Consider the following 25,363-nt stretch of genomic DNA (forward strand, 5'->3'; position numbering starts at 1 on the left):
ATCTTCTTTGCAAGTGATGTGTCAATGCTGTTGAAACCTTTAACTTTGTGAAACAGCCTGAACTGTATTTCTTGGGATGCAAGGGACAGCTTGCTCATGTAATTCACCAGCTATTTTTCTGGAGCAATAGAAAACCCCAAACCTAGGAACAGAACTAAAATGCATTTCTCCATGCATTTCTAGAAGGCTCCTAATTCAGAAATGTTTGGTTTGAAGTATATAAACCCTTAAGTACCAGAGTCCTGTAAAATAGGCAGTCTTTCTAGGATTAGGGTGGGGTTTTTAGCCCTGAAAAGCACATTGTAGCAGTCAGAGGGTATTCACGAAGATAATTTAAAGTTTTTCTTGGATGCTGTCTGTAGGGTTGAGTTGTCTTAATTGCAAACAGAAGAAATGAATTGTAATTACTGACGGGCATCAGCCAATTATAAAGAGGCTCCTGTAAATCTGGTCAGACTAATCTCACAGGTGAGACAATCAGAGTCAGAGTCTTCTGTGCTGTCATAGGCTTCTCAGCCTATTTCTGTATCTGTATTTTATCCATTGCATGTTCAAAGTGATTTTGTCAGACCCCACATCCCCCCAGTGTGCCTTTTGCTGGGAGTTGAATGAAATCACAGTAGATGAGTTAAACTGCCAGGTACCCTTTCATCACAGAGTTCACAAAGATGCCTTTGCCCTTCTGCTCAGCTCTCACATATGCAGAGGCTTCACCACAAGCCTCTAAGGCAGAATTTTAAAGGCTACTTGGCATGGGGAGAACATGAAAGAGGAAACAAGAGGGGTTGAGGTGAGGTGTGGAACCTGTTAACAGAGCTGGGGATGTTTCAGCTATGCCTGGCGTATCAGAGGTGCTAAAATCAAAGATGTAAGTGTATTGTTTATAGTGTGAAGGCCCAACAGAGGAGGGCACAGAGTATTTCAAACCTGTCTAAAAGGAGCCTGCATGGTGACAGCTTCCTTCTTCTCTGTCGAGGCTGTAGAAGGACCCTAGCAAAGGTCTCTGCTTCATGCCAGAAATGTTCAGAAGCTTGTCCTGATGGCTCAGCTCTACAGGAGAACATTTTTTATTAGTTTAGAGTAGCTCCCAAAGTGGTGCAGCTGCTGCCTGCTTGTCTGGCTGGAAATGTCAGGCCACATCAAGACCTGAGAACAAAATAGCTGTAGACAGATTTCCTCTCATCTGATTTTTCAATAGAGGCATTATTACATTTCAATATTTCCATTCCCATTGCCTGCTCTCAGAGCAGACAGTGTATCATTTTACCCTAAAACACATCCACTCCATCTTGTATTCTATTACAATAAGTTGAAGACACATAATACTCTACATATTATGCACTACACATTCATTTTATGAGGTAGCATTTTCACTTGTCTCCCACAATACAGCCAAAGAACTTTCAAAATATTCATTGAGGTAAGATGTCTTGTCTCTACCTCTAGCTCTGTCACATTTCTTCTTTCTCAGCAAAAATATAAATAAAACAAATACTTTTATAATAAAAATAATCTGAATGTTAAATAAGTTTGACAGAGCTTAAGTGCCATCTTTCTGAATGGCTTTTAATGGTTAGATTGTTGGCTTTGTTCAACTCACAATTCCTTGAAAATAATTTTACTTTTTGCACAATTTCATCAGATTTTCAAATATAAATTAATTTCAAAGAGAGATCAATCCACATATTTCTCTCCACTGGTTGGAAGAACAACTTTGTAGGTATCATCTCATTTATATTTCTCCTATTTCTCTATCAAAGATATACTTCCATGTTAGACTTTTATTCTTATCCATGAACTCTGTATCAAGTTTAAGAGTTTTAGGTTCAGATAAAAACAACGAAGAATATGTCAGAAATATAAAAAGGTGGTGGAAGAGGAGTTGCCAATTTAAGGATTTTTTTTTACAGTGTAGGAAGTAAAACAAAACAAATTACTATAGTGAAGTATTTTAGTTGATAGAGTTGATTTATTTATTTTCTCTGTTGGTTTATACTCTCATCTAACCAATCAGAGCTTAGTATAGAAAACAGAAGCTGACAGTGATTTTCCAAATGGAGAAATAAAATAAAATTGACAAAGCCCTTTTCAATATTTTTTTTTTAACTCTCCCTGGATTGCTTTATTCAGGCAGCCTTTAGCATTTATTCAGGTGCTTCACAGATTACATGAAAAACCAAAGAAGTACTTTGCTAGCTAATACATGCAAGGAACAGCTACACTAACCAAACTTTAACTCTAAACAATTCATGTGCTTGCAGTTCCTAGTGAGAAGTGAGAGTTTGCAGGTCAGGCAGTGGGCAGGGCAAGGGCACCAACCCTTGATATTGTTATTTTCTTGTCTTATGGCTCCCTGTTGCTTCTTTCATGATTTTACACACCAAGTCTCCATGTTGGTGTTTATTCTCTTAGACCCTCAAACTTCTGTGAGTTCACAGTTTTATCTTCTTTACTTTGCATATGTGCACCCCTGGATCCCTTTCTCACAATGAAACCTTGCTCTGAAATTAATCCCCAGATTTTGTAGCTGGGCTGCACTGGAGCTAAGGTTTGGGCCACTGAGAGCTGCATCCCTTGTCAAAGGAATGCAGGGGAGAGGCTTTCAGCTAAAAATAGGTTTGTACTGTCTGTGTTTATGTAATTTAAGCAGAGATAAGTGCAGTGGTTAATCCCACCCTGAGCTATTATTTCAAGGCCTTTGTAGGTGCAAGATCTCCCACTGGTGACGTGTGGTTAAAACTGGCAGCCTGAGTGAGTTGTGCTTCCTCCTCCGATTCACTTTTGCCTTTGCCTTTGAAACACATGAATTTTCCTTTTGAACAGTAGGAATACAAATGATAACTCCCCTCATTTTTCCTTTGTTGGCACAGGAGTCTAACTTCCTCCCCTACAAGGAATTTTGGACAACTCATTGTGAAGACAACTCTCAACAGGATCAACGCCTCATGTGAAAAATTACATTTCATCCAATGAATGCTTTAAAACAGAGCACAAACACACCAGGTAGTAGGTGGCAGTTCAGGGTAGTATCTGATGATGTTCTGAAGAGAACTTCCATAGAAAAAGAACCTGAACTACAATTGCTCTGTTCTGTGAAAATCAGTAGATATCTTTGCTTCACATTTTTTTCATCTCTTTTTCATTTAATTGAAATAATTGATGCAAATTAAAAGTAAAATGTAGAAAAACTAGGAGTGAAGAGCACAGAAGAAAACATGCCAATGCCTTCCAAACAGATGAAGGCTTTTGAAGGAGCTGAATAGAATAAAAAGGAATCTCATATCATAAATTATGTTGGCCAGTACAAGTGCCTCACAGACAGAAATTATTGTCACCATTTATAATACAATTGTAACAGGGTTTAGGTAATCCTTCATCTGGACTGAAAAATTAAATTTTATAGCAATAGTAGCACAATGGTTCTTGTGGCAAGAGAGCTGCATTGCTGTTGAACTAAAACAACTCTCTGCATGGCCAGTTAGAGACCTCCAAAATGCAACACACCCTGTGCTTCTCAACCATGACACTCACAAACCCAGTGGTCTGTAGAAAGCACTTTTTTCTTTGTATATGGGAGAAAAGAATTTTTCTCATTCAAAATGTTACAGCTACTCTTATATGTGGTTCCACTAGAAATCCACTTTATAACAAAAACCCTAGGCTTTTTGAGCAATACAGCTGCTAGAGGATTCACAAACACTCTGGGCAGGGTGATGAACTAATACTGGATTTACCTATTAAGGATAAGATTGTCTGAGAAGCCACTATCTTTGGTCACTTCAGACTCTGATGGGAGAGCCATGAGCATCCTTTGTGAAGCTGTGCTGACTCCTTCTCCCATGAAGCACATAAGCCATACTCCACTGGCTTAGAAGTTTTTCCAATTTGTGGATGACTTTGGCATATTAAGAAGAATTTGAGAGGAGCTCAAGGAGAAATACAAATCCTTATTCAGAACCCAGTAGCTTAGCTGTTGGTTATTATTCTGAGCAGCTGATTTTTCTAATATCAATTCCAATGATTTTCATTTAAAAAAAATCTTCTTAATAGCACATTGGGAGCAGGAATAATATGGAACTGTTTGAAGGCTACTGGCTTAATAAATATAATTTTGTTCAGCCCCTCTATTCCACTAGAATGGTTTATCCCTTCCTTCCTTCCCTTCTTCCTTCCTTCCTTCCTTCCTTCCTTCCTTCCTTCCTTCCGTCCTTCCTTCCTTCCTTCCTTCCTTCCTTCCTTCCTTCCTTCCTTCCTTCCTTCCTTCCTTCCTTCCTTCCTTCCTTCCTTCCTTCCTTCCTTCCTTCCTTCCTTCCTTCCTTCCTTCCTTCCTTCCTTCCTTCCTTCCTTCCTTCCTTCCTTCCTTCCTTCCTTCCTTCCTTCCTTCCTTCCTTCCTTCCTTCCTTCCTTCCTTCCTTCCTTCCTTCCTTCCTTCCTTCCTTCCTTCCTTCCTTCCTTCCTTCCTTCCTTCCTTCCTTCCTTCCTTCCTTCCTTCCTTCCTTCCTTCCTTCCTTCCTTCCTTCCTTCCTTCCTTCCTTCCTTCCTTCCTTCCTTCCCTTCCTTCCTTCCTCCCTTCCTCCCTTCCTCCCTTCCTCCCTTCCTCCCTTCCTCCCTTCCTCCCTTCCTCCCTTCCTCCCTTCCTCCCTTCCTCCCTTCCTCCCTTCCTCCCTTCCTCCCTTCCTCCCTTCCTCCCTTCCTCCCTTCCTCCCTTCCTCCCTTCCTCCCTTCCTCCCTTCCCTCTATCCTATATTTCTTCTGGAAAAACTGTAATTCATTACACATGAGTTTAATTCCTCCTCTAGAGTCAATGCAAAGAGAGAGGTACCTGCAAACATTGACTCAGTGCACCAAGACCATAAAGCTCTGCACAGCTTTGAAGTGAACTGTTAATGAACAGAATCTTTGCTTGAATGTCTAAAATAATATGAGGCAAAGCCAATCTTTGTCCTATTGAGTGTCTTGTCTAATACCAAAATATTTGTGGCAAATGCAGCACAGTCAGAGCAGAAAGAGTTGACAGTCGTTTTTTTAAATTTATTTGCTACTTTCCTGAATTTCTGTTTGAACACACAAGCCTTGTGACCTATTTTCTGAGGTTCTATGACAAAATCTCTTTTTTTTTCTTGTTTATTAGAACCTATACTAACTATTGTCCTCCCTGCAAAACATAAAAATCCCAAAATAAAGGGAAGTCATATATGAAAGAGAAAAGTGTTCAAATTATAGGTAGTTTTTCTATTGGGTCATTAGATTGTAAAAACACTTTTTTTATTCATCTAGGTCACATTTTTTTAATACTCCTGCAACTTTTAACCAGCAGAAGGTGTTGGACAAAAAGTGTACTATGGGAACACAAAGGGGATATTCTCTTCCTCCACTTGCTGTCTCTGACCCCAGTACTAAAATCCAGTTTGCAGTTTCTGCTACCACAGGAGCACAGTGGTGATTAATGTTCAGTCTCTTGTTCAACAAAACTCCCAAGTCTTTTCCTTCATGGTTTCTATTTAGCTGTCTAATCCCCAGTTTACTGTAGTCTGTATGGTCATTGCAGGACTTTAATCTGTGCTTGTTGATATTATTAAAAGTCCTGTTCACCCACATCTCTATACCAACCACTCACAGAATATGCTCTTGTTTGGCAGCCCATTGGTTGGGTATTTGATACTGCCAGTAATTAATGAAGATTTTAAATCATATCAGTGCCAACCACCAAGAAGTGCCACTGGTACCTGGCTGCCAGTTAGACTTTAAACCTCTGATCATCAGCCTTTTAGGCCATAAAAAAAAAAAATCCAGCAGTTTTTCCACTTTACACTCCATCTATCTAAGATGTAGTTCTTCAGTTCAGCATCATGGAATGCCATGCTGACACTCTTTCTGGAGTCAGGATAAACAACATCTGTTGTGTCCTCTTGTGCATGGATCATGCCATCTTCTCATGGAAAACAAATCAAGTTGATCAGCTGTGCTTTCTATTGCTAAATTCATCCTGCTGCTCCCAATCACTTCTTGTCTTTCATGTGCTTGCAAATAGTTTACACAAGAATTTACTCCAAAATCTTGCCAAAACCTGAGGTTAGATTCACCAGCCTGTAGTTCCCCAGATTATCCTTGCTACTTTTCCTCTGGTGTGTTTTTTCTCTCAGAGGGAGCATAGATGCCTCAGACTCAATTAAACACATTTCCTTTTCTTTTCCACCCTCCTTGATTTGGATCAGGCTCCTTCTTCATCCAACAGACCTTAATTGATGGGGAGAAAAATGTTAATTCACATGGACATAGGTTCATAGTAGTGAGACTGTGACATCTCAATGACAGGGAAGGCTAAAGTGATAAATAGCAGAGGGCTGGTTTGAAATTTGGCTTCTGCTGATGTGTATCCCAATGCACCCTTCTGCAGGTACTATTTTAGGGTCTCACTGTCTTCCTTAGATGGAGAATTTTTTTTTCTCTTGTAGCATCTATTATTTTGCTGGATACGAGAAAACTTTGGTTTAGATCTAGTGGCACCTGCCTGTCCTCACACACTTGTAAAAGGACTGCCTCAAAGTTGGTGTCTATATACAAAATTAATTCCATAGTAGCATCTGAATTTCAAAGCATTAAGAATTTCAGTGAGCACAGTTGCTCCTATTAAACATGTTTGCACACACAGGAGATAATTTCATTCAGAGAAATATCTAGTTACACAAGAGATCAATTATAGAGACTGTGTCTGTTAGAAATCCAATTAGAACTAATCAGTTTTATCCTACTAAGCTAAGAAGTTTACTTAGACTGTCAATGATAGGACCTGGATATATAATTTAAATGTCTTACATTACTATTTCCTTAGATATTTTATTTTGCCACATCCCATCTGGTAGTTCCCAGATAAACAGTTAAGGAAATATTTTCAGAAAAATTATGAATGATAAATGAAGAATTATTTTATTTCATGTAAACCCTCATACTTTCCAACATCTCTCTCTTCAGCAAAGGAAACAGCAGGAGTGTAAGATATGGAATCACAGAACCATAGAACAGTTTGGGTTGGAAGGAACTGTAAAGATGTCCCAGTTCCAGCCTTCTGCCATGAACAGGGATGCCTTCCACCAGACCAGGTTGCTCAGAGCCTCATCCAACCTGGCCTTGAACACTTTCAGGGTTGGGGCATCCACAGCTTCCCTGGGCTTTGGAGACCCTGAGAGGCATTCCCAGTTAGGGAGACACAAGAGCCTGTTCTCACAGCAAACACTATTCTGTCATGCCAACACACCCCTGTTTCATTCCCTTTTCCCTGTGCCCCCTTCCTGTCCCTCAATCTTTTGGTCACTCCCACCCTGTTACCTGTTGGCTCCCATGCCCTAACCCCCGCTTTGTGCTGCCCCCCTGTCCCCTGGTGATTGGTCTCTGATGATCTCCCCGCCCCAAACATCCCATGTATTTGAACCAGGACCCTCACTATGAGGTTTGCGTTTGCCTCTTCCTTTGTCTGTTCCTCTGATCCTGGACTATCCACACTCATGGCTGAAATAAACATCTCTGTGGAGCCCATACAAAGGTCCTTCATGCTTCTTTACCTGCAACCATCTGAACAGCTATCCTGCTTACAGCACTGGGCAACCTGTGCCAGTGCCTCACCACCCTCATGATAAAGAAGTTCTCACAAGTAACTGCTGTCTGTCAGTTTGAAGCCATTCCCCCTGGTCCTGTCACCCTATGCAAGTATGGCATGGGACATACTGTGGCAAAGTAGACAAATTCCATGTTGGTATCACTCACTTGAATAAATATGATGTATCTGGCCTAGATTTCTTTTGGATTGCAACATGAAAAAAATAATGTTGATAGTAAGTGGTTTGCAGAAACCTGACTGTCTTCTATTTCAAATTCAGAGTAGCTGAAAAATGCACTGAATTGCACTGATGTGATTTTAATGGATCTGTTTCTGGAGTTACTTCAAATTAAACTGATACTAGCATTTGCTGTCTCTTCCCATTATAGAAAAGGTGCAAACAAATCAGAAACTATTGTCTCCTATGGAAACCTATATGTCTTGATAAGTCATGGTTTAAAAATAGAGCTTGTGTAATGTTTATGAGATTCTATGTGCAGTTCTAATTGTAACAGCACCCAGAATAATCAGGGTTCATACAAATGTCTGAATGCTAAGAGCAGCCTAAAGAAACATTCTGGAAGATACAGCAGCCTTGAATACTTTATATCATATAGAAAGTAAATTATACCTTCAGCTGAAAGTCAGAATTTATTAAAACAGTGTCCAAATTGGAAATATCTCTATTTACTGGTTGCTGTAAGAGCAGAGTTTAGCTTTTTATTCATATATTTATCTTCACAGTAGTAGTACCCAGTTATATTAGTGAGGGATCAATGTTCTCATCTGCAAAGACAAAGGAGAGGAAGGCCTTATTTTTATCATGTAAGATGTGAATGCCATAGAAGCCAGGAGGAGAGAAAAGGGGATTTTTGTTAACATTTTGTTAATGTTGCATGTTATCTTTATATGTTACACTTAGCCTGTGTTGGTGAGCTCCAATACAGCTGTAAGCTGTCTGGTAGAAAGTCTGGATTTAAACAGAAATTACATTGAACTCCTCACTCATTAAAATGAGGAAAGAGGGGAAATGGTCTGTGTTTCCATGTCGTTCTGTCAGACTTGTAGGGACTGCTATAGGGGCATAAGAACAGAACAGAGTCATTGGGATAGTGATGAGTCTCTCAGCTTTGATTGTTAATAAACCAAGATTTCATTACTGATTGCAGTCTTTCATTTAGGGATAGTCCCTTGCAAAAGGCACTAAATAGAAGACAAGCAGAAAACTTTGCAGGGAGAAATATGTGGGGCTTCCCCCCACATAACATCAGAAATAATTCAACATAAACAACTTTATTAATAAATATCTTCAGCCAGTTCCTCACACATGTTCTGCTCACCCTTGGACTATTCACAAGGCAAAAATTGAGCATGCATGAAAAATAAACAGCTCAGAGATCTGAGCTGAAGAACAGAGTCAGGAACCTGTCCCAGTGTGGCACCTGTGACCAACTATCTCCTATTTTAATTAATCAAACCCAACTGTGTTTTCTTACTTTTGTGAAGAGGATAAAATCCATTCGTTTCAGTTGCTGCTTTAATTGCACCACAGGATCACTGCCTTGGAAACTGTAGGGCATTACCATAAGCACAGTCAGTGACAAAAGCAGCTTTAGGCTCATTCCTCAGTACTCAAAAGTAGGATTCAGGTTGAAGTCACATCCCAGTTTAGCTTAGGAAAAATGAATGTCCCCAGTGGAGTGACTGATTTTTGAAACCAGTCAAAGGAACCCCCAAAGCACATTGCGAGTTTGTGAGCTCTGTGGTTATGGTAAGTAGTCTCAGGGCAAGCACTGCATCCTTTCTGCTTCTCTTGTCTGTTTCTGTTCTGCTGCCTTTCAAGGTCAGGGATAAATGTTTTTGCTGTGCTTTGGGATTCATTATCACCTGCTCTTTGGATCTAACATCTTCTTTGCTTTAGTCCAGTTGATCTCCACAGTGCCAGAGAAAGGATTATGGGCAGTACTTTTTTGTGATTTATAAAAATATTTCTCTCATGCAATTGTTATTTATTCTTTGAAATGTTAACATTTGCCTTTACCATCAGATGGCTGTATTGTTTGTTACTTTTCTACCTGTTGTCTCTTGTGTTCTTGTTTATATCAGTCAAAAAGTACCTGTAATTACAGCCACAACACCAACAAGTGGCACAATCCAGTAAGTGGCATGGATCTTGTTTAACCTCATATCTGGAGTCCAACAGAAAGAGGTAAATTAGTAACTGTTCCACAAAATCAGTTAACCTTAGAGGTCTTTTCTGCTACTGCTGAATACTGAGGGGATGATTGGCCTACTTTCTGAGAGAGAAGCAGATTGAACAGCTTTGTGTGGTGATATCTGAGAGGGAGGTTCCAGAGAGAAAATCTATCCTCACATAGGTCAGCGGAAAATTTGCTGCTGAACTGGGTTCAGGATTTCTCTTGTTTCTGTCTAACACACCAAAAGTCATCAAGGAGAACTCCTGCCAGTGACTGAGGAGCCGAAGATGAAACTTTGCATGCAATCACATCTGTTTGTAACTTCCCAGTTTTGGATTTATTACAACTTCCTCTGTCACATTTGAGTACTGGCCATCAGTGTCAGAGGTTGAATCTACTACAGCACTGCCATATCAGATACTGTCACAGATTGAATGGGGAATTGCAGCAGTTTGTTCTTTACATCAAGAGCAAGTCATACTTTCTCCTTAGGAGCTCTTAGGTTCAAGGAGGCCTGCAAAGAATTAATGAAGAAAGATGGATATGGGTGTTTTATAAATTAGAATAGCCAGAAGTGATCAGGCTAATTTTGTCAGGGCTTTTTCAAGTCAATAGCTGTACCCTTTTTTCTGACCATAGGAAGTACAGATGCTTAAACACGGTGATTGAGTTAGGGCAGTGGAGTTAGCAGAGATGTTCACTAATTAGAACCCCTTTATACACATATACAAATTAAGATGAAACAGACAGCAATTTCCAAAGTTACCCATGTAGTGCACTGCCAAATCCAACTCTGTGTAACACCTGATTGGAAAAAAGACAAAATTATTTTATATTTTCCATTACAGTGAGCTCACTGAGTTTTCTTTTATGACTTATCTCATGCATCCAGATTAGAAAATGTCAAACCATTAACTGACTGTTCTTCTAAGCACTGAGTATCAAAACAGCACTCCACAGTGTCACTGGGCTTCAGGGGACATTTTCAAAGGCACAATGACATGCAGACACCGACTTTCATTATCTGCTCTAGAAATTGTTTCAGAGGTTAGAGACATTAGGGGCTCTGACGTTATACATGATGAGAATATTTTATCAAAATACCTTGTTAATCATGGCACACAGAGAAAATATTATCTTAACTTGTCAGGGGTAAAGTTGTATTCTCAATTCAGCAAATCTTTTGAAAACATGATTTTGTCCCTTGAAATTCAGTACCGCAGTTTAGGAGAACACAGTAGCCATGTAGAGACGGAAAGAAAAACTAGAATTTCAGAAAAACTAGAATTTCAAATCCTGACATTACAAATAAAAAAAAAATATTTTTTTTAAAGTGCATTTTATCTAACCAGTTTAGTTTTAAAAATTCTGCTCTGTGGGTTTTACATTGTAGTTAGGGGCCCTAACACACCTCTGCATTTGACATTTGAGCTGAGAAAGTACCTGTGTATAAAAATGGCATAGTATGTGTATAGATCTCCACAAAAGGCTTTGAGAAAAATTACCTGTTGTTCTTTCTGCTTTTTAATGTTAGACCATACATCAAGAAAAAGAGCTTTCAGAAAAAGAAAGCAAATTTAATTAACCTTCTTAACATGTAGACTGCAACATGTCTACCCTTAGCTATGGTATTTATTTTTATGCAAACTAGGTACAAAAAGCCATGGGTGAGGACAACAGCCAAACAAACAAACAAAAATCACGGAATGTTCCCTTTATTTGTTTTGCCTAAATACAGATTTATTTTGTTGTTTGCTTTTGACTGACAGAATATCAACATATGGATTAACTCCCTCTTGTGATTATTGGCAGGAATGTTAACGTGCACTTTTAACACTTGTTGTATCACAATATTACATACTTTTTTGGAGAAAATGTTCATGACAGTTGACAGCAAAATTATGCCAGGATTCAGAAATTAATGTTGATTAGCTTGTTGGGACAAAACCCTCAACATCAATATTTCTAAACTAATTTGAAAACTACAGGAATGATTTAAAAATAAAAATCATAAATACTGACATCATCAGTGAAATATTGGTAAAATTATTCAAATAATTACGTTTACTTTTATTTGTTTCCACTATCCTATGGCCTTCATCTTTGAATTTTAGTCACACTTTAGGATCCTGGTGTGTGAAATGCTGTGGGTTTGGTGCTGTGAACGTATAAATCTGTTTTCTGTTTAGAGAGATTAGAATTAAACTTTATGACAAAACAGATGGACAGAAACAGATGAGAGGAGTAAAGAAAAATAATGAGGCAACATTTGTGGGTGGACTTGGCTTCTGATCTCAGAATATACCCAACTCCCAGCAGTCCCCACTTTTGTGAGGACCTCATCAGAGGAGAATGATTGTTAAGCAGTGGTTTTGAAAGGAATAACCAGAATTCTAGGGAAAGCTGTAAGAAATAAAAGAAGGTGAAGGTGTCACTGGATGCCTGAGTGCATGAAGTTCAGAATTTAACATGGGTTTGATGAAAATTGGCCAGACCACCTGCAGCAGGGAAATGTCAACTTGGCAATGCAATAAGACCTGAAGTGCTTGGAAATTAAAACAAACAAATAAAAAGTGTTCTCTTTGATACAACCCAGAAGGTGAGAGCAATTGCAGTGTGAAAGTCAAAGTGATGGACTAGGAAAATGACCTGAGCAGCCACCTGCTGCAAGCACACTGACAGCACAAAAGTGCCTCTGACAGGAAGAGACAACATGATGCCCCAGCAACTGTATTGTGAGATGGCAAAGCTTTAAGAATTTAAAGGGACAATGAAACTCTATCTGTGCAGTGCTCTGCAAGCTCCCACCACCACCACTGAAAAAGAGCCTGTCAGATTTAAAAAGATCTTACATGTCAGTGTTAAAAAGCACTCTAAAATAAAGATTAAACCTAGATTGCAAACCCAAGAGATAGATCTCTTGAAACTGCAATGATGTAGAAAAGGGATGTCTCATAGGTAAAAGACAAGGATGCATTTGTGAGGTAAAACATGGAAAAATAGGAAGCTCTTCTCAGTAGTGAAAGCAGTAAAAAGGGAAGATAAAAAGAGTGCAAGGAAGACAAGCTACGTAGTGAGGTCACACGGTGGAACAATTAAAGGAGCTGGGCAAAAGGCAGTCAAGGAGCAACTGCTTTTAACAGGGAAATGTAATAGTCTTAGAATGAGAAAACAAAAGCAATGCAAAAGTCCTTCTGTTGATTAAGTTCCTCTTGGGACGCTAAGAGGAATATTTATGGAATCAGTAAAATGATGGCTGAGTGGGGAGATTTTCAAAGATGGTGATTGACAAGGTGATTGATGGTTGGGGTGAGAAAATACACTAAATGTGGGGAGTATTGTTAACTAGAGAAGAAAGACAGAAAGGTGTAGCAAATGTTTTGTGGCATTTATTCCACTAGTGTCCAAAGTCCAGAAAGAAGACCAAGGGGAAAAGGCAATGGAGATGAGCCAGGGTTTGATTTCAGCCCAAACTAAGAGAAGTCTTGACAAGTAATTATGTTAACAGAGAAAGGAGAATAAAAGGGAAATCAAGAGGAAGAATGAATCTACAGAAGCTAGACTGTAAAGAGTGGAAGGAAAAATGAGTGATGGCAGGTCAGTAGGTGCCTCCAGGACTTTAGGTGAGCTATTTGCTGAAGATTTTTAGTGAAAACTACTTAAAGAGAAATATACCTGAGTGACTGCCAAAACCAAATGTCGAGGGGTCATTGCAGATGAACACCTTTGAGAGTTCTTATGACTTTGAGAGTCCTTATGTTCTTTGTGGCAGGACAGTAGGCAAATATTACAGAGTGCATTTTGCCTAGAGGACTAGAGAGGGACTCACTATGATGTGAAAGCCACAAGTGCAGAATCGCTGCAAAGGTTAAAAGTTATGTTTAGAAAAACATTGGAAAAGCCAGCAGGAAGCCAGTATTAAGAGAAAACACTGGAGAGTGGAATAAAAAAAATACATTATAAAAACACAACTCTGTCCTGTTCTACAGCATTTCACAAATAACACAGAGAAAAGCAATGTTTTAAGATTAAATATCTAATTTAGTCTGCATTAGCAAATGTTTGTCATCTTAGTATTTTGGGATCTCACATCCATTGCTCAGGAGTCTATATTTGGAATGAAATGTGACTCACAATTTATTAATGGCAACTGAAGTGGGTGCAAAAGTGACTCAAAAGGGAGAAGACAGGAGAGAAAAACAGTGGTGCTTAAATTCCTTGAGATGGGAATGTGTTTTCCTGTGTGTAATGACAGGCACTCACTTGTTTTATGTGGAATGTGATGACAATCTCTGTCTTCAGAAGTGAGTTGCAGGTCTTCTCAACAAACCTCCCCCCACCCCCCCAGCCCAAGTTTGGCCACTTTCCTTCACTGCCTGGGTTTTTACAGAACCAATAAATATCCAAGATTATTTCTTATTTCAAATTATTCATAGGTTCTTGACTTTTTAAAGAGTTATTTTCCATTACTGTCCCCTGCCTCTTCCTCCTTTCTAGTCCTGTGTAACATATTTCACATTATTTTCTTGAAGCATAATACAGAATTTGTGCAGAGCTCATAAATAGGGAAAATGAGAGGAAAAACAATGTAAAAGTAGGGTAAAAAGAGCCCGGTCTAACTGAAAACACCTCACAAAGAGATATTTTTTATTACGAGATTCCACAGCACTCATAATGGCTAAATACCTGATTTCTAGGCATAACCAAAGACAAAGAGCAGGAGAGATTTTTGGTTATTTTTGAGATTTTTTTTCAGATTTTTGTCTAAGATTCCAATGGCATCTTTTTTCTGAGGCTGTTTTTCAGCACTGGGAAAATCTCATTCTCAGTACCAGCATCTGTTCTGCAGCCACACTTCACAGACTGTCACCTTGGAAGCCTCTGTCTTCCCTCCTTTTAGCCATGCAGAGTTAAATATTCACTCTTTAAACTGCTTTTCTAGAGCCCTTCTATGGTTTTTAGAAATAGGAAGATAATTCTATCACGGCACAGAAATTGTACCCAGGAACTGCCGGCATATTAAGCTACTTTTGATTAAGGGATATCAGGAGTTTTGCTCCAGGATTTCTGTGATTTGCAGACAATGTAAGGGTTGTACAATGAGAGCAAAATTCCACAAAAAAAAAAAAAAAAAGAGCAGAGATAGATTTGGATCTTATTTTTTATTGCAATAATTGAAAGCATTTTATGAAAACATGAAATTGCTGTTACCTATATTCTAGACTTGTCCTAATGAAATATTTATTTATAATAACTTTATAGTAACAGTAATTTTTAAAACAAAAAAAATTAATTTTAATGTTACAGTCTTCTTAAAATTTAAAAAAGCCATAGGGCTTCATTTGCAAGTGGTTGTATAAACACTCACAAAAGTACTCACAAAATAGCTTTGGTGTGGTCCTTCTGCCAGTTCTGTAGGAAGTAACTTGGTCTCTAATTTCTTATCATGAAAGTCCATAAAGTAATAGTTCACGACCTTTAGAATTATCGTGTAAAGAAATTAATGAGTGCTTCACAGTTACTTGTATTCTAAAATTGTAAGGACCACACAAAAGCAAACTTCTTTTTGTAGGTAATAGAATATTTTCAGTGCAAGCAGCTGTGGAAAAACTGCTTCAAAAGAGAAATTTTGATTTTTTCCAACAAAACCCCAGAAAATAAAAGTCAATATTGATTAATAAATAGTTAGCTTAAGATATAAAGTATTTTATGATAGAATACACGTTCCCCAAGCTTGTGAACTTTGATTCAAGTTTTACTTTATGAACAAATACTCTGAAAACATCTCGCAATTTTCTGTCTAGCAGAGACTGATAAGAAAAGAATCAAGGCTCAATTTTGTGTCTTAAGGGAACTGTAAGGCAGAATTTGTAGCATTGTATGACCATTCAGTACTTCTTTTTTCAGTAATTTTCACTTCTTCAAGAAACAAACAAGAAGCACTACAATCAAAAGACGGAGAAAGAAACATCAGTGGATGCTGATCCAGCAATCACCAAGCAAAAAGCAGAGAATGTGGACTGCAATAAGGATCCTGAGTCATCTGGAATTCTGCAGGTTTTGCCTGCAGGCCTAGAATTAAGAGCTGGAAATGCAAAGTTAGGATTAGGAAGTCTGTAGTCACATGGCTCCTTGGAGGACTGGGAACCCAACAGGTGCTGGTGGGATGCATGGCTCCAAAAGCAACATTTTCGTATTTGTTATCTGGACATCCCCATCTCCTGTCCCAGTGCCTAATTTGCAGCTATGCCAGGAGCGACTTTGAAAAAAGTGGACATTTAGAAATTTTGTTAATCAGATTGGTGCTAAATATAGTCTGCAAAGTCAAAAAACTAAAGCTGTAGGCTCCAGTGCCTGTTGTGTAGAGACAAGGACAGGGAAAATGCTCAGCTCTGAAGAAATACTCCTATTTCAGCCTGTGCTGACTCCCCTATGGAGCCACTGTGCTAGACTGTGCAGCCCCAATCACTGGAGCACTAATCCTGGGGAGGAAGGAAAGTGGAGATGTGACCAGCAAACAACTGCAGCAAGAGGTTAGGAAAAAGGACAAAAAGAAGATATTAATACATCTTAAACACCTAATAGGTATTTTTGAAGCACATCAATAACAATAAGTCAAAGAGTGTAAAGCCTTTGCCAGGTATCAGAGGGAATTTATTGGTGGAAGGAGACATTGCCAAAATGTTAAATGTTTAGACTTGCATTTCGAAGGAAAGAGTGAGAAGCAGATTTTTATTCTTTTAAGAAAAATTATGATCAAGTGAATTCAAACATCTTGGAGCATGGAACTAACATAAAGTAGCAAAAAACCCCAAAATAACTCCTATGAAATTTGAGACTAGAGTGCACAAATCCATGACATCAACTAGAGAAAAGCCAGCTGGGTGTGAATGGAGAAAACACATTAGGGAATGAAAACTATGGATTATATATGCAAAACTGATGTTTAGTGCACAGGAGAATCAGTTTCAGCAATAATAAAATGTTTTAAGGGAAGGACTGTAAACAGGAGGGGATTTTGAGGCCCAGCATTAATTTTCTTTAGAATTAAATATTTCCAAGAATCTAATATATGATTGATCTGCATAGATAAAGAGCTTGAGGCAAAGATAATTCCAATTCTGAAGTTTCATTTACAGTCGCTGCAAGAAATTCTGTAAATGACATTTTAAATACTTTTAATTAAAACCCAAGAACATTTTTTTTAGCATATAGATTGTTTTTAAATGCAACCAGCTCTTCTCATTTGGGATACAGTATAGTTTTTAAAATGTATTACATATGACTTAATCCAAAGGTTGAATTCTGCACTTCTGGATTGAACAAGCTATTTGCTGTAGACTGGACTCTTAATTAAGTGAGGTGTGCTATCTTTGCTTTTCTACCCTTTGCCTAGTGATAGGTAGATGAAATGTTAATGGGAAAGTTATTTTTTACCTTCAGAAGAGACAGAGGGCAGTCATTTACAATCTTTTGAGGGCATCTGTTTATTTATCTGCATCCCTCAGAACACCACAAACCATTCAAAGAATGGGAAAGGTCAGGGCTGTATTGATTCTGTTGTATGCTGAGGACAATCCCAATGTAATGCTTTCTGATGGGCTGTGCTGAAAGCACTGGTTCTGTGAAGATAAATGCCCACTGTATTCATTTCATGTTGCTTTCCTCCTTTCCACTTCAAGCAGTTTCTGGCTGCAGAAGTGACATAGATCTCTATCCATTACTAACTTGAAAATCTGATCTAAGGCTCTGTGAACCTGCAGGCAGTGCTCAATAAATTGGTATTAAAACCCATATGAGGAATTGCGTAATCCTTTAAAGAACATTTCATTTACCAGTGACCTTTTCAGCACTGGAACTAGTTGCTTGTTTGAAACGATTTTTGCTAGAATAATCCTCAATACTTGCATGCAACCTTTATCTAGCATGAACCCTGATTTTTTTTCCACAGGCCTGTCATATTAGGCTGTGGTTTTTCAGGTAGATGGCTTTAATACAACCAATATAATTAAGATACATTGAGTATATTGTCAGTAAGCTATGAACAGTTGACTGTAGGTGCAGCTGGTGATACACTACCAGCAGAGTGCAGTGACCATAAAATTATTTACTTATGAAGCTGTTCCAGAAGCAGTCTATCAGGCAGCAGTTTTAAACCCTCAAAATTGCAAAGTCCCATCGATATTAAACCTGGCTTAAAAAGATCAGATGCAACAAGTCTGGGTGAGTGTGGGAGACCCTGACTTTTGCAGGGATATTTTCAGTGCTTTATATGTGGTTTTGCAGTTGTTTGGTTTTTTCTCCTGGCCACATCAAGTATGCAGTCAGAGAAAATCAAGGCAGCACTAGGGTAAGCAGTGAGCACTTAGCTGAGCTATGTGGCAGATTGACCTCATCCTCCGCTGATGGTTCCTCACCTTTGTTACCAGGAGTATAAAGCTTATTCAAATAATGACTGACTTTTTTTTTTTTTTCTTTTTTTCCTCCCATCTGAGATGCTACAAAAACAACAAGGAATACTTTATTCCTTCTGAAATTGTCTGAAGGTCCCTGGCTGTGGTGCTGTCATTGCCAGAGATGTCAGAAGGCATCCGAACCCCAGGTACACTTCAAATTCAGATCAAGACCTTTCTTTTTACAGGAACCTTTTAATGCTACCAGAAGATAAAGCTAAAGGGGAAAAAATTGAGTACAGCCACACTTCAGCTTTGCTTTTCACCTTTGAAATCTTTATGACTGAAATTACTTTTTCCCTATGGAAATTACTGAAATTACTCTCTCCCTACGTAAAGACACTGTAACGCCTTTACATAGAGAGAGAGACCCAGGAACACAGAATGCTTCAGAGGGTGTAATAAAAGATAGCAGATACCATATTGTAGTTATATTCACGAAGTTATTAATTAAAAATATGGAGGAATAATTGCTATGTATGTTTCCAGTAGAGCCAAAACCAAGAGTTAGTCTACTCATTCTCTCAGATATGCTATGGCATAGACACCTGTTTCAGCAACTGTGAATAGATCTGTAAAACTGCATTCCAAGAATGGAAGTAAAATTTATCTTGATTGCATCTTCTTCTAAGAAATTTTATCAAGAGGTTGTCCTCAGCAGAGAGTTGGGGAAGAAAATTATTTTTGTGGCTGTTATTACTCCAATATTAATCATTTGAGCAGGAGGTTGAAATGGAAGATTCATGTCCTCAGACTCAAAAGAATACTTAATACAAAGCTTTCAGACTTAAAAATACTTTGCTGACATCTTATTCTTTCACCATTTTTTTCTTGGAAAGACAAGAACATTCTCTCTTCATGGGAAGATAATGAGTTGTGATGAAGAAGAGGAAAACCAGGAGAAGGCACATTTGAAATAAAATTTGAGGGTGGCTCCCTGACCACTTCGCTCCATCAGCCTCTCATGTAGATTAAAATCAATTAAATGAATAATAACTAGTCCAGAGGTAGTGTGTACAGCTCTACATCCACTGATTTCTCAAAATCCATGTTACATACATGTTGAAAAAAATCTGGCAAATTCAACTATTTATGAAGTCCCACATCAAAGACTCCATCTCAGTTCTAAGAAGTGTACTTGCACTGTTCATGCAAGGACCAATAAGCTATGAAGATGAACTTAAATATTACTGTTGTTATTAGGCTGTGAAACCACATTATACTGTTACCAGTACTTCACTTAAATTTTCTTCAGTCATTTAGTAATGTGTAATTTGTTTGTCAGATTGTTGCTTTTTTCCCCTCTCTGTGTTACACTCCATACTTTTTTCTCCCTTGAGAACTAGGTTGGGATCCACTTCAGAAAAATCTCTTTCTCCCAATGGAGGGATTAATCTGTATTAGTACATTTTTGACATGTCAAAACTATGGTCCACAGGAATTACAGATTCAATGCCAACAATTTAAAACAGTCTCCATAGTGCAGCAGATTTTTTATAAAAGTGCCCTCTATAAACCTAAAGAGTCAGGTGAAACAATGTCTTGACACATGGCAGTCAATATTTGTGAGTGCAGTGATGTTATTTGTACAAGTTCCATACTTGGAAGCTCTTTCTATGGGAAACCCACAGTGATGTGCATTACTTATGGCAGTAAGTAAGAATTTCTATATTTTTAAAAATTATTATTATCATTATCATTTTTTTAATGTTTGAGGGGTGAAGGGAAAAAGTATATCCCTTCCCATCTGGTTGAACAGAAGACCACAGCAATATCACAGCCCCTTATGCTCTGAGAGCAACCAGTAAAAATTGCCAAACACTGTTGCTGTTACTAGACAGTTCAATGTGAAAAAGATGTCTTGGTGTTTTCATTTAGCAATAACAACAATTGGTATCAAGGAAATGGTAGTGCAAACAGGAAATTGAACATGCAGAATAATGGGAATAATGGGATATGGCCACTGATTTTTACATGAAATAGCAGAGCATGGGAAGATTGGGAGATTAAAAAAAAAAGAATCAAACAAAGTAGCAACAATATTTTAGCAATGCAGTAAGTGAACTGGAAAATGCCTGAAGCAGGAAAAATAATTTTGGTAACAGAAGAACAAAAAGTGGGCAAAAACAAAAGGAGGTGTAACCACTCACATATAAAACACTGCTGTTTGACTACAGCTGATCTGTACTTTAATGCAGCAACAGAACCTCTGCTGTAAGAATAAACTGAATAAAAAAGAGCATTGGGACAAGTAAGTCACTTAGAAAATTAGTTTTCACCCTTTCTAAAATGTTTTGCATTCTGATTGGAATTCATTATGTGAATTTTACTCCTTCACAAGATAAAAACCATTTATTTTCATGTTTATGAAATGTTCTTTTAATTTATTCTATTGCTCTGTTACCAGCTTTTTATTTTCTTAAAAAAAATTTCCTTTCCTCATTGATCTCTTTTTCCTCTTTCACTCAGTGTTTTTGTTGTTTTTTTGTTTGTTTGTTTGTTTTTATTTTTGCTTTTGTGTTTGTTTTTGTTTGTTTGTTTGTTTGTTTGTTTGTTTGTTTGTTTGTTTGTTTTAGGTTAAATATAGCAAGATTTACAAGGAAATGGAGGTGAAGTAGTCTTGGTGTTATAATTCTATATATCTCTTCCTGGAACTTCAGGGGACAAGGCAAAATGTTTTCTGACAGTATTCAATGTTTTCCTCACTTGGTTTCATTCAGTTCTGACTTCAGGACTTGATCTTGAAATAATATCAAGATCAACAAATCTGGAAACTAGATTGTTTTAATATCTGCTGTGTCTGGTTTGCCATCACCCTACAGAGAGATGAAAAAGAAACTGGAGAACTTATTCAACTTGGACTTGGAACATCTGCAAACCTAATATTTGTCTTTTTCCTTTTTACAGTTCAATGACTTTGCAGTTCTTTTCCCCATCTATTTTTACTGTAGTTGTTCAATCAGCCATTTTCATCTATATTGCCTTGTGATTGTTTCCAATGTTTGTGGTGTTATTTACTTCACAAGATGCAGACAATCAGTGTCTGCCAGATGTTGTTGGAATCAAAGGAGAAAGATGTACTGTGCCTGTATCAGACAACTGCACTGTCTGGGGTTTTTTTTGTATTTTGTATTTTTTATTTTATATATGTGAATAAAAAATTCAAAATCGTAGTCTGACAGCATGTGCTGAAAATAATGGGCTAATCAGCCAAGCAGTATGTAAAAGACAGAGCATTTACTTCATGATTTTGAAACACATCACCAATGTTCACATGCTATGAACAAGCTGCTGTAAGGTTTTGTGAGCTTTGCAGTTCATACTTGTGTTATATGAGATTCCCACAGTCTGCATTACTAAACCTCTAAAGTCAGATTCCTCTTACCAAGAAAAGTGAGACCAGAATTATGATTTTTCATGATGAAGAGATCATCCAATGAGACAATGAGCAAGACCAAAGCTGCATCAAGCATTAAGAAGATATCTGGTCACATGCCTGGAGTTTTATTTTTTGAGTTAGAATGATTTATTTCTGTTCTTATACTTACAATGCCTTTTTAATGTTATGGCTCAGGAGGGGAAAAACATCAAACCATTCAGAATTATTATCCTCAAAACAGAAACTAAATGTCAAGATCTGGCTGTGATCAAAGCAAATTAATTTCTATTGTATCCCTGTTCACGCTTTGCTAAGGGAATTTACTGCTTATTAAAGGTAGTAGATTGACTGCCCTGTGAACAGACGTCTTCTATTGATCTTCTGAGCAAATCTGGCATGTGAGATGTTTTCTTACTGATGTACCACCTTTCTGGCTGGAGGGATCAGACAGAAATTCTGCTGCAGTTCCTGGTTTATCTGCTCAGGCACTGACTTTCCCCAGAACCACTGTGAGTGTTGATCAATGTCTGCCAGGAAAACAGAGGAGACTCTTTAATCTCACCACACACTGCTGGTCTGCACCAAAACCTGAACCACTCAAGAGAAATGGGACATTTATGTATGTGTGCATTCATCTGCTCATTACTTTGTGTCTGGGCATTCATTTTCTCTTAGGCTCACTTTTAAAAGTGAGGAACCATGAAACTATAAAATATACACCTTTATAAAAACAAAAACAAAAAAACCCCAAAAACAAACAAACAAACAAACAAAAAAAAAACCCACAGAAAAATACAAAAAAACAACAAAACAAAAAAACTACAAAAAAATCCCCTCCACATTTTCAGGTTAAAATGAGTCTTTGAAGCTTCTAATTACTGCAAAAGTAACATGCAGATGAAAAGTTTATCATCAACATTCAAAGTGCAAATACTGTTGAATTCACAACAGATTTCCCTGATTTGTTTTGATTTTATTGGGCAATTCTTTTTTTTCCTAGCAAGTGTGGAATTTGTGTTTTAACTGTGTAATAAAACTGCATAGATACAAACTTTTATTCATTTTTAAATGGGAGATGAGTTCTCAGCAATAAACTGGTATTCTCCTTGAAGGTTGTTCAGGCCCTGCACCTTTCAAACTGCTAAGAATTTGAGACAGTCTTTATAATTTTGATTTTCTAGATTTTTCCTATTGAGAAATACTAGAGCAAGCCCCAGGGTCATTTGTCAAAACAAGAACTAGTTTTGTTTCTTTCCACACTACCTACAAGGAGAGAAGTAATTTAGGTAAAGAGATGTCCTGAAAAAGAGAGGTGTTTTGCAAGGCAACTGACAGAGCTCCTCAATTGAAAAAAAAAAAATTACCAGTGCTGTGACAAAAAAATATCTTTGGGAGTTTTACAAATGAATTTTATAATGAAATTTGATTGCGTCCTCTAAATTTATTTTCTGTATCTAACCTTTATTCATGAAGTTAAGGAAAAGTGCTCTGTTTATATAGGTTGCAGCAAGGACTCCTAAATTAGTCTCCTGCAGACTGCTGTTCCCTGGAAGCTCTGTCCTGCTCTTAACCAGACACTGTTCCTGTTCCTATCATTGTATCCTTCTCGAGAAGGTGTCCAATTAAAAAATAGAAATGCAGGCTAAAGCAATATTGAAATTAGTTTCTGTGCACAATATTCATCCTGCCTAATTGTTGTGAACTGCTCCTCCCCTCTTTTGGTGGAAAAAGTTCCTTTGAAGGAGAAGGAGTGACTTTCACCACACCACAGTACACACAGGACAGCTTGATGTTGAATGTCCCTACGGAATAAGAGTAATAAACAAAAATCTGAGACTCCTGTACTGCTACAAAAGTCAGAGATCTTTACTTTTTTCTCTTTGATTTAGCATTTAATAGCAAGCTACTGTTGCACCAAAGTAAAGCTCCATAAGACCTGATAAGTTGTGATGAATTAATGTTAGACACTAATGGGTTTTAACTGCCTGGTTGGCATCAGAGGCATCAATCACAGAGTTTATCAGAAATGCTTTCTGCCAGGTTCTGGCCTTTTTGGTATTTTCATGATGCTAATTGCTATCATTAGCAGGTTGCTTCCTCACCAGAGATGCTTGTAAAGGACAAGTTTGTGGGATTGGTTTCTGGGTGATAAGTGTGCCATCTGCTTTCCTTTTACAGCCCTCAGCCAGGTACATTCATCAGTGCCACTTTATAAGAAGAGTAAGAGGGGAGGGAAAAAAGAGTTCTTGCCAGATGTTACCCAGTATTTTATGAGAGACACAAGGCCAGAGAAATTGATGGAAACTGGAAAATTGTTGCAGTTTCACATTTCTTTTTGGTTACATTTCAAAAGAACGTCTTCAATAGTAGTCACAGGCATGGAGAGTCACACTGCAAGGCTGATTGTGTTCACCTCGTGTTGCAACAAGGACAGAATTATGCAGTTTTTTTATCCCTTTCAGCTTGTGGGGATTGGGAGTCTGTTTACCTTTTTGGTGAGAAAGGCTCAGCAGAAAGTTTGAACACATCAGAGAAATAGTTGTGACTCAGCTGTGCTTCTCCTTTCAGTCCCATTTCCTTTACACTGTTGTAATTTCTTTCCTCTGCACTCCCCCAGCCAATCTGAGCCACAGGAATGGTGGCTTCAGAGGGCTTCCCGTTTCTCATCATCTCCCTTCTCAGGTGGCTGCACGAAGGAGTGACAAATAAACAGAATTTCAGGTCCTTGGCAGTGGTCTGAGTGTGGATGAGTAGAGGAGAGGAGGGGGAAATGTTGCTTCTAAGCACTTTGATGCAGCCCAGAGTATCATTTGAGAAACAGAACCTCAAAGCACAGAGCAGATAGAATTTTAATCTGAAATTCTCCATAGGATTTAGGATTAGCTGAAATGAAATATCAGGCCACTGTGAAATCTGTGAGTCCCTGCAGGTACCAAAGCCCCAGAGTGGGAATCGAGCCTCACTCCTGAAAACAAGAAATGTTAACCACCTTGTACACAAAATCTTCTGACCACTGTGAGAAGGGCAGTGCCAAACTGCTTTTCAGCTTTGTGGTGAATCACTCTGCTTATCAGGAGAAGCTGTCCATGGCAGCTCAGGTACATTTTTTAAAGGGAAATATAGACACTGCTGAATACTAAGGAAAAAGTTCGGGTTATAAGTGTGTTGTTGAGCATTAGCCACTAAACTGAGGTGATCAACAGTAAAATGTCATGAGTGGGAAGGTTTTCTCACCCTTCGCTTCCAACTCCTGATGAGCAGGGAGATTATTAGAGAATAGTCTCTATGAAAGCTGTATTCCTGGTGGATAAACAAGGGAGCAAGTATGGATTCAGACTCAAGTTTCACAACTGTTGAGTTGTCATTTGCCTGAGTATGCACAGAGTGACATTTCCCACGTTGTGAAGTTCACATCTCAGTTCTGCAGCTTAGAGACCTGAAATAAAATGTTCCTGACTTTAAAGTTGCTTCAAGTGCCCAGTGAACTCATGGGCCTGAAGACTCTGAAGACTCCCCATACCAAAAGGTGGGAGAGCAAAATGCTGTGAGAATATGAAGACATGCTAATTTGTGAGATCTGAATTGTTACAGCCCTGTTAACATTTTATAATGTTGAGTGTACCTTTTCCAAATATTGTGGAAACTGTACATGGGATGCAAGTTGTATGTGTGGCAAGAGGAGCAATTGTGCTTCCTTGTCTAAAAGGCTCCAAACAAACAAAAGGATAAAAGGTTGTTT

The sequence above is a fragment of the Erithacus rubecula genome (genome assembly GCF_903797595.1).
Source record: "Erithacus rubecula genome assembly, chromosome: 4".
In the NCBI taxonomy this organism is placed as follows: domain Eukaryota; kingdom Metazoa; phylum Chordata; class Aves; order Passeriformes; family Muscicapidae; genus Erithacus; species Erithacus rubecula.